This window comes from Tamandua tetradactyla, chromosome 13 (genome assembly GCF_023851605.1).
Source record: "Tamandua tetradactyla isolate mTamTet1 chromosome 13, mTamTet1.pri, whole genome shotgun sequence".
In the NCBI taxonomy this organism is placed as follows: domain Eukaryota; kingdom Metazoa; phylum Chordata; class Mammalia; order Pilosa; family Myrmecophagidae; genus Tamandua; species Tamandua tetradactyla.
Genome location: NC_135339.1, coordinates 10,311,184 through 10,324,393, shown reverse-complemented (window position 1 = coordinate 10,324,393; position 13,210 = coordinate 10,311,184). Strand labels below are relative to the sequence as shown.

Here is a 13,210-nt window from a genome sequence, read left to right as displayed (position 1 = left end):
TTAAAAAGATAATTGGCTATTTTAAACAAAATTAATATCAATAAGCTATGGAGTTTAAAACATATATAGAAATAAAATTAATAACAGATAAAATGGAATACTGCACATACTCTGTTAATAAAAAAGAAAGTAATAAAAGAAAAAAGGAACAAAAAAAGAGGGCACAAATAGAAGACAAATAGCAAGATGGCATATTGAAACATTAACATATTAATAATTACACTAATTGTAAATGAACTAAAATGTACAAATAAAAAGCAAAGAGTGTCCGAATGGATAACATTAATAAAAGAGTCGAACATGCTATTTTAAAAACCCTCTTTAAGAAATAAGTTGAAAATAAAATGAAAAAATATATACCATAGAATGCTAGCCATAAGGGTTAATATCTGACCAGGTAGACTTCAGAGCAAAGACTGAGGACTTTTCATCACAATAGAAGTAATAATTCACCAAGAAGTCATATAGTCTATGTATGCACCTAATAATATAATATTTAAATATCACAGCAAAAAAAATCAGAACAATCCTGCACTACTGTTAGTAACTGATATGCAGAGACAAAATCTCAGAAAGTATATACAAGAAAAAGACAGCCCTGTATACACTATGGAACATTGCATCTAACAATTGCAGTGCAAATGGAATACTCATATACACAAACTATCATTTCTCCATCAAGCAGGCCTTAACAAATTTGAAAAGACTAAAATAATACAAAGAATATCCTATGATCCCTAGAAAATTAAATCATGCATGAAAATTATTTCTGAAAAAAACTCTAATGAAAATTAAATAACACATTTACAGATAACCAATGGGTCAAAAATTCATAGTGACATTTAGAAAATATTTGAACCAAAAGTTAATATAGGAACAACCAGCAAGAACTGACAGAAATATCTTCTGTAAAGCTGCAGAAAATAATAATTAAAAGACTATAGTAGGAAGGCAAGTACGGAACCAAGAAAAATGCTACTGAAAAGTGGTAGGATCTCATGGACAGCTTGCTGGCCTATCTCTACCCCTCACCAACTCAGTCTGAAACTGGCTTGTGCTGTCAGTGCAGGTCCCTGGCCCAGCCCTGGAGGGTGCAGAGCAATCCTCACATGCATTCTGGGAGCATGTATGCCTGGCCCAATCTGTCTGGTGGTGGCCTGACATCTGTCTGTGGAATATACAGCACACTGCTTGGGATCATGAACGAACTGCTTCCTAGGGAAAAGATGACATCTGGAATTGTGCAACTAGGGAACTTCTCACAGCCACGCACACATGCCCAAAACAAGCCATATACACAGTGAAGATCACAGAGACTCCCACACTTCGTCCTGGAGCTATTCTCAAAGCTCATATGGATAATTCCAGAAGGAGAACACTTGCACAGGTCAATATGCTAAGACTGGGAAGTGTGTTTTCTTTTCTTTCTCCTTTTTTTTTTAGCTCCTGATATTCAAGTAAAGCTGGTAACACCAGCTGGATACAAGCATAAGGAGCAGACTCCTCAGAAACTAAATTCTAAATTCCAGCAACAACACATTAAAATGTCATAACGTACGCTTTCAAACAAAGATTACCAAAAAAATAAAAATGAAACAGGAAGTAATGGCCCAGGCGAAGGAGATATTAAAGCATTAGAAACCATCAGGGAGGAGGACAAGAGCTGGCATATATCAGACAAAGACTGTGAGAAGAAAAAAGAAGGGTCCTAAATATGCTCAAAGAGCTAAAAGGAAACGTGAACAAAGAACCAAAGGAAATCAGAGAAACAACAGATGAACCCAAACAGTTTATCAACAGAGAGATGGAAATTACGAAAAGGCACCAAAGTGAGGTGAAGACCCAGTAACCAAAAGCAAAAATTACCAAAAGGGGTTCAACAACAGATTGGAGCTAGCAGAAGAAAACAACAGAGACTTGGAGATGACACAATTGAAATTGTTCAGTTTGAAGAGCAGAAAGAAGAAAGAATGAAAAGTGAACAAGCCTGAGGATAATGATAAGAGAAAATATAAAATGCCAGTACTATTGTATGCTTGGTTTGTAACTCCACATTTTAATTCCTATAGGACCTAAAAAAACAAATCCATAAAATATAATGATAAATCAGTGGTACTGGATTCATAATGCACAAGCATTTAATTTGTGAGAAGAACTACATAAAGATGGGGGATGGAGAGATAGAGGAACAGTTTGTTTATACTAGAGAAGTTAACTGATATCAAAGCAAATAAAATTGTTATAGATTTAGGATATTAAATTTAAGCCCCATGGAAACTACAAAGAAAATATCGGAGAATATGCCAGCTCATGGAGACAAAAATTAGAGTACATCTTGTCAGGGAAGAGGGCAAGGGAAATGGGGATTTCGTATATAATGGGTGTGCTGTTTGAAACTGTCGTGTACCCCAGAAAAGCCATATTTTTAAATTCTAATTCAATATTGTTGGGTGGGATGTTTTTTAGTGTTTCCACAGAGATGTGATGCACCCAGTTGTGGGTGGTAACTTTTGATATGATGGTCTCCATGGAGATGCATCACCGCCCATTCAAAGTGGATCTTAATCCCTTAAGAGAGAACCATTTTGGAAAAACTGACACTGAGAGTTATGTTTGTAGATGCAGAAAGAAAATGCGCCCAGGGAAGTAATTTGAAAAGAGAAGCCGGGAAAGAAAGCTAGCAGACATTGCTATGTGCCTTCCCAGCAAACAGAGAAACCCTGAATGTCATCAACCCTTTCTTGGCAAGGAATTCTTCTCTGGATGCCTTAGTTTGGACATTGTTATGGCTTTAGAACTATAAATGTGCAACTTAATAAATTCCCTTTTTAAAAAGCCATTCCATGCCTGGTATACTGCATTCTGGCAGCTTTAACAAGCCAAGACAATGGGGATATAAGGTTTCTGTTTAGGGAGACGAAAAAGTTCTATTAATTGAAGGTGGTAGGTAATGCGATGCTGTGAATGTGTTCAATCCCTTTGAATTGGATGCTTAGGAGCTAAGACAGGAAACTGTATGAGGTATGGATGTTACCACAATTTTAAAAAAAATCCTAAAGAGACAGTGCAATATGTGATCCTGGACAAGATCTAATAAGGAAGGAATAAAAGCTCGAAAGGACATTATTGCAACGTGAAAATATGGAAATAAGACTGTAAGCTTCATATCAATGTTAAATCTTTTGAACTTGATAATGACATTTAAAGAGGACATATAAGTGAATAACTTAGGAAATGTACATGGATCAATCCACTTTCTGAATGCATGAGTGTAGGTTGTATAGCTCATCCTTGAACACGACTCTGCCATGTACATGAATTGTGCTATACAACCCACACTCATGCATTCAGAAAGTGGATTGATAATAGATAGGCAGACAGATGGATAGACAGAAAAATGGATTGATAGGCAAACAGAGAATGATATAGAAAATATGGGAAAATGTTAAAATCAAGGATCTGGGTATCTGGAGGATAGAGGAATTTGAAGCTCTCAGTATGGAGTTTGTATTATTTTTATAACTGTCCCATAAATTTGAAAGTATTCCAAAATAAAAAGTTAAAACACCATAATGCAAATACAATATATCAAAGTTTGTGAGATAAAGCTAAATCAATAGTTAGTGGAGAATTTATAACTTTAAATACTTATATTTTTTTAACACAGAAAGATATAAAATCATTAATCCAAACTTTCAATTAAGAGGCTAAAAAAGAACAAATTAGGCACAAAGTAGGTAGAATTAAGAAAATATCAAAGAGAGAAAAATCAATGAAATAAAAAACAAACAAAAAATGGAGAAAATCAATGAAGCCAAAATGTAGTTATTGAAAATATCAGTAAGATTGATAAAAATCCTATATAGACCAGTGAAGGGCATGCATTACTAATATAAGGAATGAAAGAGAGTACATTCCTATATCTGCAGACATTAAAATAGCAATTAAAGAGCTATTAAAAATAACAGGTCAATGATTGTGAAAACGTAAATGAAATGGCAAAATATTTTGAGATTCAAATTACCAGAACTAACAATAGAAGAAATAGGAATTCTGAGTAGAAATTGAATTTCATAATTCAATTTTATAAAGCAAGAGTTTCCCATAAAGAAAACTGCAGGTCTAGATGGCTACATTGACGATTTTCAAAAATCATCTGAGGAAGAATTAATATCAAATTCACACAATTTCAGACAAAAGCAGGGAGGGGTATTCCCGACTCATTTTATATGGCTACCATTATCCTGAATCTACACCAGACATTTCCAGGAAAAAAAAAAAAATAGACCAATATCTCTCATAATAGTACATTAAATCTACCTATATATAAAAAAGTTGTTAACATCATGACCATGTAGGCGTTTATCCTAGAAGTGAAGCTGTTTTATCATTCAAAAAGCAATCTATACAACTCACCACATTAACATAATAAAGAAAAAAATCAATATAATCTGGAGAGATGGAGAGAAAAATACATTTGCTTAATTTTAAAATTCATTTATGGTAAATGTCTCAGCAAAGTAGGAACCTTATAAAAGTTCAAAAAAACCTTCATTTCACATTACACTTAAGGATTGATGTCTGAATACTTTCCACTAAGACTGGCAGCAAGGCAAAGATGTTAACTTTCACCTCTGCATTTCAACACCATAATGGAGAGGTATAGTGTGAAAAGATGGGTTGGGGCAGAAGGGAGAAGGAAAAGGAAGAAGTAAAGCTCCGTTTTTTGACATGTATATAGAAAATTCAAAGGAGACTGCGAAACAACTACTAAGACTAAAAGATGAATTCAGCATCTCAAAGCATGCAATTAATTTTGAAACAATTGGAAAGTGAAATTTAAAGATAATGTTCGCAACAGTACACCAAAAATACATAAGGACAAATTCAATAAAGGTAGGTAAGTACTATATACTAAAATCTACACAATATTGATGAGAAAAAGGAAAAGAAACCTAAATAAATGGTGAGATTTTCTGTGTTCATGAGCAAAATAGTCAATATTGTTAAGATGTCCAGTCAACCCCAAAATAGTCTAAATTTTTTAAATTTCAAAAAAATATCCCAGAAGATGTATGAGAGGTTAAGAGTCTGACTCTAAAACATTACATGATTCTAAAAAGACAAAGTATGTAGAATAGACAAAATAATTTTGACAGAGAGAAAAGGGAGAAAGTTTATAGGACCTGATGACAAGATTTCCTATGAAGTTTCAGTAATAAAAACAGTGTGCTATTGGAGTAAGGACAGATGCATAGGATGATGAAGCAGAGGCCAGAAAGATGAACATAAATGTACTCAGATGACTATTGACAAAAGTCCCAAAGTAATTCATTAAAGCAAGGAAAGTCTTTTTAACAACTATGTATCACATGCAAAAGAAAGAAAAAATTAATAATAAACTTTTATGCCTATTTAACACTATGCATGAAACAATAATTCAAAGTGGATCACAGACTGAAAAATAAGAGCTAAAACTATAAAACCTCTACAAGTCAACAAATTTAATTACTTATGATACAGCATCTAACAGCACTAACCATAACTGAAAAAATGATTGTGTGGATGCCATGACTTTGTGACTATTAAACTGTCTGCTCTTTAAAAGACACCACTAAGGAAATGAAGAAGCAGATCATGGACTGGGATAAAATGTCCAACCCATGACCGGTATCCATAATACTAAAGAAATCATGCAACTTAGTAAAAGAGAACAAGCAACCCAATTTTTAACTGGACAAAAGATTTGGACAGAAAAGATAGCAAACCGCAAAAAATACATACAACTTTGTTCAACATTTTTCGTCATTAAGGAAGAGCATTGTTAAAACACTGAGATACAACTATACACCCACCAGAATGGCAAAACTATTTTAAATTGATAATACAAAATGTTGGTAAAGCTGTGGAACCACTGGAATGCTCATGTATTTCTTATGGGAACAGTGAGTAGCACAGTTTGTCATTTTCTCATAAAGCTAACTGCACATTTGCAGCTTTAGTCATAATTCCAAATATATATCAAATTGTGCTAGTATTCATCTAATGGAATACAAGTGGACAAACTACTCATACACAAAATGACATGGAAGAATTCAAATACATTAGGCTAAATAAAGGAAAGTCGATACAAAAGACAACAAACTAGTCACTTCATTTACAAGTTCCAGAAACAATAGAACTAATCTATAGTTAAAAAAAAATCACATCAACACTTCATACAACAGTGAGGGGTGCTGAATTCATAGCAGTATAAGGGAAATTTGGGGAGGGGTCAGAGAAATTTTACGTCCCTTGATTAGGGTAATGGGCATCTGGCTAAATGTATTTATCATTACCCATCAAATTGTATGCTTAAAAGGTGTTCATTGTATTATTTGAAAATTATATCTCAGGAAAGGTTATTAAAACATTTATTAGAAAATATAAAGAAATTTATTTTTACCTTGGATTCAGGCCAAAAGAAGTGCTAATTTTAAAATAAAAGGTAAAAAATCATACTATATTAAATTAAGAATTTGTTTTTCTAAAGGCATGTTAAAGAGTGAAAAAAACCTTATTACAAATTTATCATAAAAGATAACTGCAAATTTTCACCTGCCATAACCAGAGACCCGGGTTCGATGCCTTGAGCTTGTCCATGTAAAAAAATATATATCACTGCATGACTTACAGCCAACACCGTTTTCAGCTCTAGGAACACAAGAACTTCTGTGAGTTGATGAGAAAGAGACAAATCCAGTAGAAAAATGAGGAAAGGAAATGAGCATTAACAGGAAAAACATATGTTTAATTAACATATGAAGAGCCAGTCAATCTTCATTGTGATCACACATATGCAAATTAAGACCAAAATGTGATATCACTTTACAAGCTTTTCACTGGTACAAGTAAGAAGACTACAATTGTCCTGTGGAACAGAATACAGATCATTGGGATCTGCGATACCTTGTTTAAAGGCATAAATTAATACAACCACTTTGACATCACTCTTAAAGTTGCTTATTCACATGACCCAGCAATTCTACTCTATGTTCAAAGTTGAGAGAAACTCATGAGCACATGCACATGTAAAATAATGTGAATAACTGCATTATCTTCAATAGAAAAAGCAAACAAATCAACCCAATGTCTATATGTAGTGAAATAAATAAATCATAGTACTTAGAAAATGAAATATTACCCTGCTGTAAAAATTCATTAATTTAGCCACATATGTTTTTAAAACTTTATAAACATTATGATGAACTTTAAAAATATATTTCAGGGTAATATTTACAATGTGATACCCTTAAATGAAAGTTATAAACTGAACAATGATTGGCAGAGGGGCATAAGTATATATATGGTAGAGAGTCGAATGAAAATAAGTGCACATCCCACAGCAAACAACTGAGAAACCTACAAAAATGCATAAAAGAAGTTTTCAGTACTCAGATGTGAACCCATGTAAGGATGCAAACTTGAAAATAATGGGAAAAAATGTGAGATAAGCCCCTATTCAGACCAGATCTTTAAACCTGAGGACAGTTTAAAATCCATTGTACATAGAAATCAAACACAGATATGGAATGGCAGTCAAGTGAGATGGAAGAAACAGAGAAGAGTTTTTGCTGCCAAGGTGAGAAAAATGTGGGAACCCTGGTAACAAAGAGGAGGGAGCTAAAGGGGAAACCCCAAATCTCTCTGTAAAAATTCCACTCAAGTTCTTGGGAAACTCCTAAGATGCATGTCTAGCCTGGAAGCAACCTAAGAGAAGGTGACTGATTGACTGGCTGGGAGGATGAAGAAATGAGCAGATATTCAGACATCTCTGAATGCTAGAGAATATCTTCATGAATCCCCTTGACCTTGAATTGAGTCTAGGTGTAAGGGTCATGCTATAAAAAAGTGAGGGGAAAATGGAAATAGAATTATCTTGACAAATTCTCAAATCAAAACTTAATAGAATCAACATGATTTATTAGTAACCTCAATGTGTTCTGGTACAACATTTTAACAACCTTTAGAGAAAGATAACATCCGTCAGAGCACGTATAAAATACCTTTCACAATGTCCAGTATGAAATAAAAAAGTACTCGCATGCATGAGAAGAAAAGAGAAATATGAGAAGAAAAGGGAAATAATAAAATAGTCATTAGTAGTAAACTATTAAAAGATGAAGATATTGGAGTTAATAGATTAGGAGTTGAAATTAAATATTACAAATACATGATGGAAAACAGAGGAAATGAGTCATAACAAGAATGAAAAGCTGAAAAATTTGAACAGATAATTAGAATCCATAAAAAATAATAATAAAAAGTCAAGAACTAGAAATAAAATGTAAAATTAAATACTCCTTGTATAAGTATAAAAAACAACTGGACACAGGAAAAGACAGGACTAATTAATGCAAGACATTTTTCCCCAACATCCAACTGAAGCACACATATAAAAAATAAATATGAGAAAATGTAAAGATCGTAAAAGACATGTACTACCTTCTAAACATGTCTAGTAAATGTTGTGAAAGAGGAGAGAAGAAAGTGCCACAATCAAGATTACAAGAAATAATGGCTGAGAATTTTCCAGATCTCATCAAATTCAGCACATCATCAATTTAAGAAATTCACAGGATAAAGGTAAAGAAGACACACCTACCTAGACACATTATAGCCAAAGTGGTAAAAATCAAAGAGAGAAAATCTTAAAAGTAACCTGAGAAAACGTTATGCCCCCTTGAAATTAACAACAATCACACTGATGGATGACTTTTTAAAATTATATCTACAGAAATAAGAGAACAATGAAATTGCATCTGTAAAGCGCTAAAAGAACTAGAAACCTGATATCCAGTGAAAACATCCTCAAAAAAAAGATGGTGAGAGTACTATGTGACAATGACAGTGAAATAAAGTAGTTGTAGAAGCTTCTGGTACATAGCAATGATGTGTTCTTTGTTATTTATCTCCTCTTAATTTATTTAAAAGACATACGATTAGAGTTCCAGTTCTATTATAGTGGCAGAATCCCACTATAATTCATCCCTCTTCTTTACTGGAAATAAAATATCTGGGGAAAAGGTAGAGAACAATTACTTAAGGACTCTAAAGGGTAAAGAAAAACAGGCAGATTGTGGGAAAGGGAGTCAAAATTTGGAAAATCAACACAGATGTACTTCTTTCCACCCCCTCTCTCCACCCTCTCTTAGCTTTCCCTTGATGGTGGGTGTGATGGTTTGGAGCTGTGGGTACCCCAGAAAAAAACATGTTCTTAAACTTAATCCATTCCTGTGGGTGTGAATCCATTGTAAGTAGGACCTTTTGGTATCAGGAGAGTGGGGTATGGTTATTGCAAATACCAAAATGTGGAAACAGCTTTGGAATTGGGAAATATGTAGAGGCTGGAAGAATTGTGAGACACTAGATAGAAAAGACCTAGACTGTTTTGAAAAGACTGCAGAAATGTGGACATTAAATACTTTTGATGCGGTCTCAGGAAGAAATGGTGAATGTGTTATAGAAACTGGAGGAAAGGCAGGCTTTCTTTTAAATGGCAGAGAGCGTGTTAAAATTGAGTTCTGATGTTGTATGGAAGGCAGAGCCTGATAGCAATGAACTTGGGATATTCAGCTGAGGTGTCCAAGCTAAATGTGGAAAGTGCAGCCTCGTTTCTCCTTGCAGTTTATAGTGAAATGTAAGAGGAAGGGGATGAGTTCAGCACTGAACTCTTGGGCACAAAGAAATCAGAAATTATTGGTTCAGAAAACTCTGATCCTATCCAGAATAGGTTCCATGTGACAATTTAACTGAACACGGAGCCAGGTGTCAATTTCCCAGGAATTCAGGATTGGAAATGCAGACACCCAAAAAAGGATCTATGGAAAAATGGTTTGGATGGTTTGGACCCCTGGGAATTAAAAGTAAAGTCAACAAGGTTTTTGCAAAATGTATATGAATGGAACCACGAACAATCTAGACTAAAAGGGATACAGAAGGGACAAATTTTAGGAAGATTGACATCAAGGGAAGAAACATGGAAGTCAAGGGTTGAACAAAAGATATCCCCTTGATCAAAGAGAGTGGGCCCACCCATGTGTGTGGAATGGGTGCCCCCTGCCTTGTGCTTAGAGGCAGTAGATCAACTGCCCCAGAGTTTGGAGGGTCTTCTGCCCCATTTATTAAGGAAGAGTATTGTCTCCCCAGTGATTGGAGAGGGTGAAACCTGTGCCCCAGGGTTTACAGAGGGCCTGGCTGCCATCCCCAGACCCCTAGAGGTGGCGTTTCTACCCAGTGTTGGGAAGAACACAGCCATTAAAGAAGCCCTTAGAAGGGGTGGAACTGCCACTCTATCAGGAAGACAAAACGTTGATCCAAAGATTAAGCTCAGTCCTTAAAATCTAGTGGAGTTTGACCTGCTGGCCTTGGGAATTATTTGGGATCTGTGACTCATTTATTCCTTCCCATTTCTTTCTATTCAAATGGGAATGTTGATTCATTGCATATTGGAGGCAGATAACTTATTTTCTAGATCTCACAGGTACAGAGACAGAGGGGAACTACGTTCCAGGACAGACCATACCTGTAATCAATTTTGATAAGACTTTATTTTTAGCATTGTTTCTGAAACGACCTAAGGCTTTGGGGATGTTGTCATAGAATGAATGTAGAAAAACGTGTCTTTTAAGGGTCCAGAGGGTGGAAAGTGGTGGTTTAAAGCTGTAGGTACCCCAGGAAATATGTTCTTACCTTAACCCATTCCTGTGGGTGTGAACCCATTGTAAGTAGCCCTTGGGATAAAGTTACCTCAGCTAAAATGTGGCCCACCTCATTCAGGGTGGCTCTTATTCCTGGTACTGGAGTCCTTTATAAATGGAGTAAAATTCAGGCAGACACAGAGAAAGCCACAAAGGAAGCAGACAGAAGCTGAACATCAACAGACCCCAGAAGAGAAGGGAGAAATCAGGAGGTGCCACCATGTGCCTTGTCGTGTGATATGCTAAGAACCAAGGATCACCAGCAATCAGCCCCAGAGCACCTTGATGTCTTCAGGAAAAAATCTTGATAATGCCTTGATTTGGACTTGTGCCTAACCTCCAAGTCATGAGTAAATAAATTCCCACTGTGTAACTCACCCATTGCATGTATTTGCCTGAACAGCCCAAGAAACTCAGACAGCAGGCCCTGTTTGTGGAGCAGTGGGATGCGAGTGACAGCACTGGGACATAAAAGGAGTCTGGAAACCTCATCTTCCTGGTCAGAAGAACCAGGAAACAGAAAAAGTAACCCCTAGGGATGGGAGACTGATGAGAGAATTACAGAAAAGAGAAAGAGAGAGTAGAGATCCTTAGTTTTGTGCACGAACCAGAAAATCCCAAGTGCACCTCAGAAAAATGCATAAGTGGGAAAGAACCACAATAGCACAGTGATGGCTTTTAGAACTCAGCATTGAACTGGAATTTGAAGACCCGGTCACAGAAGGGTGACGCAGAACTTGCAGATCCAAACCTTGGCAGGTTGACTGCCTGCTGAAACAAAGCTTCTGACAGTCTTCTGAGGATTATGACAGAACCTGGATGCCACACAATGTAGCATTCACAGTACCCAGAATACAACCTAAAATTATTTGACATACAAATAGCCAGAAAATGCAGGACCAGTTCTTGAGAGTAAAAATGAACAGATGCCAAAACTGAGATGACCCAAATGTTGAAATTATCAGATAGAGACTTTAAAACAAGATACATAAAGTAAAGGAAAATACACTTGAAATGAAAGAAAACAAAGCTCTCATCAGAGAAATAGAAATTTACAGATTCAAGACACTCAGTGAACTCCAAAAAATATAAACACAAAGAAAACCATATGTACGTCCATCTTAGTCAAACAGCTGAAAACAACAGATAAACTCTTGAAAACAGCCAGAGGAAAATAATATGTTACATACAGGTGAACAATGATCGGAATGTGGAATGACCAGAGATTTCTTGTCAAAAAATATAGTGGCCAGAATAAAGTGGAATAACAGCTTTAAAATGTCGAACAGAAAGAACTATCAACCCCAAATTCTATATTTCCTTCAAGGGTAAAAAAAAAAAAAATTAAGACATTCTCAGAAGATGGGAAACTAAGAGAATCTTTTTTTTTTTGCTAGCTGACTTGCACTACAGAAAAAAACTAAAGAAATTGCTTCAGGCTAACGGAGAAGGTACCAGAGGGAAACTTAGATCTTTAGGAGAAAAAAGAACAATATAAAGGATACGTATCATCAAAAGACTATTTTCCCTACTTAAGTTCTTTTAAATATGTATGATTGTTGAAATAAAAACTTATAATATTGTCTGATAGCAGTTTCAATGTATAGAGCTTTACAGCACGTGATATGTAACACAAAATAACATAAAGCCAGGGTGGGCCACAGTGGCTCAGCAAGCAGAGTTCTTGCCTGTCATACTAGAGACCCGGGTTCGATTCCTGCGCCCTACCCATGCAAATAAAAAAAAAGCTAATAGGGAAGAGTCTTAGGGATCGATATTTTGCAAGATTTCTACATTTAATATAAATTTGATATTAATTCTAGCTATACTGTAAAATCCCTTAAGAATATATACAGTGAGTTATGTCCATATAGCAAATAGACACACTAAAACATTTTAAAATATTCAGATAATCCAAAAGAAGGCAGTAAAGGAAGTACAGAGAACCAAAATCCAGCAGGAATGAACAAAAATTGAATAATAAGATTGTAGACATAAATGCAGCCCTATCAATAATTAAATAAAATGAAAATGATCTAAACACTCCCACTTAAAGGCAAATATTGAGTGGACAAAGAAATAGGACAAAGAAATCCTACCACATACTGCCTGCTTAAGAGTCGGAATTTAACCATAAATGCCAGAATGGTGGCAAATAAATGGATAGGTGATGCTACAACATATCAAATCTTATGGAATTTAGCCAAAGCAGTGTTTAGGAGGAAGTGTGTAGTATTAAAATGCTTATATTAGAGAAGTAATAAAGATACAAGTCAAGTAACCAAAGTTTCCATCTTAAGAAATTTGGGGAAAAAGAGCAAATTAAACCCAAAGCAAATGGAGGGAAAATAATGATAAGAACCAAATTCATTGAAACTGACAGCAGAGAAAGGAAAGAGAAAATCGATGAAACCAAAAGCCAGTTCTTTGAAAAGTCAATACAATCCATACACCTCTGGCCACACTAACCA

General features: G+C 35.3%; 1 protein-coding gene across 2 annotated transcripts in view; it reads right to left on the bottom strand.

Annotated features, from left to right (window-relative positions):
* The window catches only part of GRID1 (glutamate ionotropic receptor delta type subunit 1), a 729,341-nt gene that overhangs the window by 195,853 nt on the left and 520,278 nt on the right, over positions 1-13,210 (bottom strand). The gene's annotated exons all lie outside the window — the stretch shown is intronic.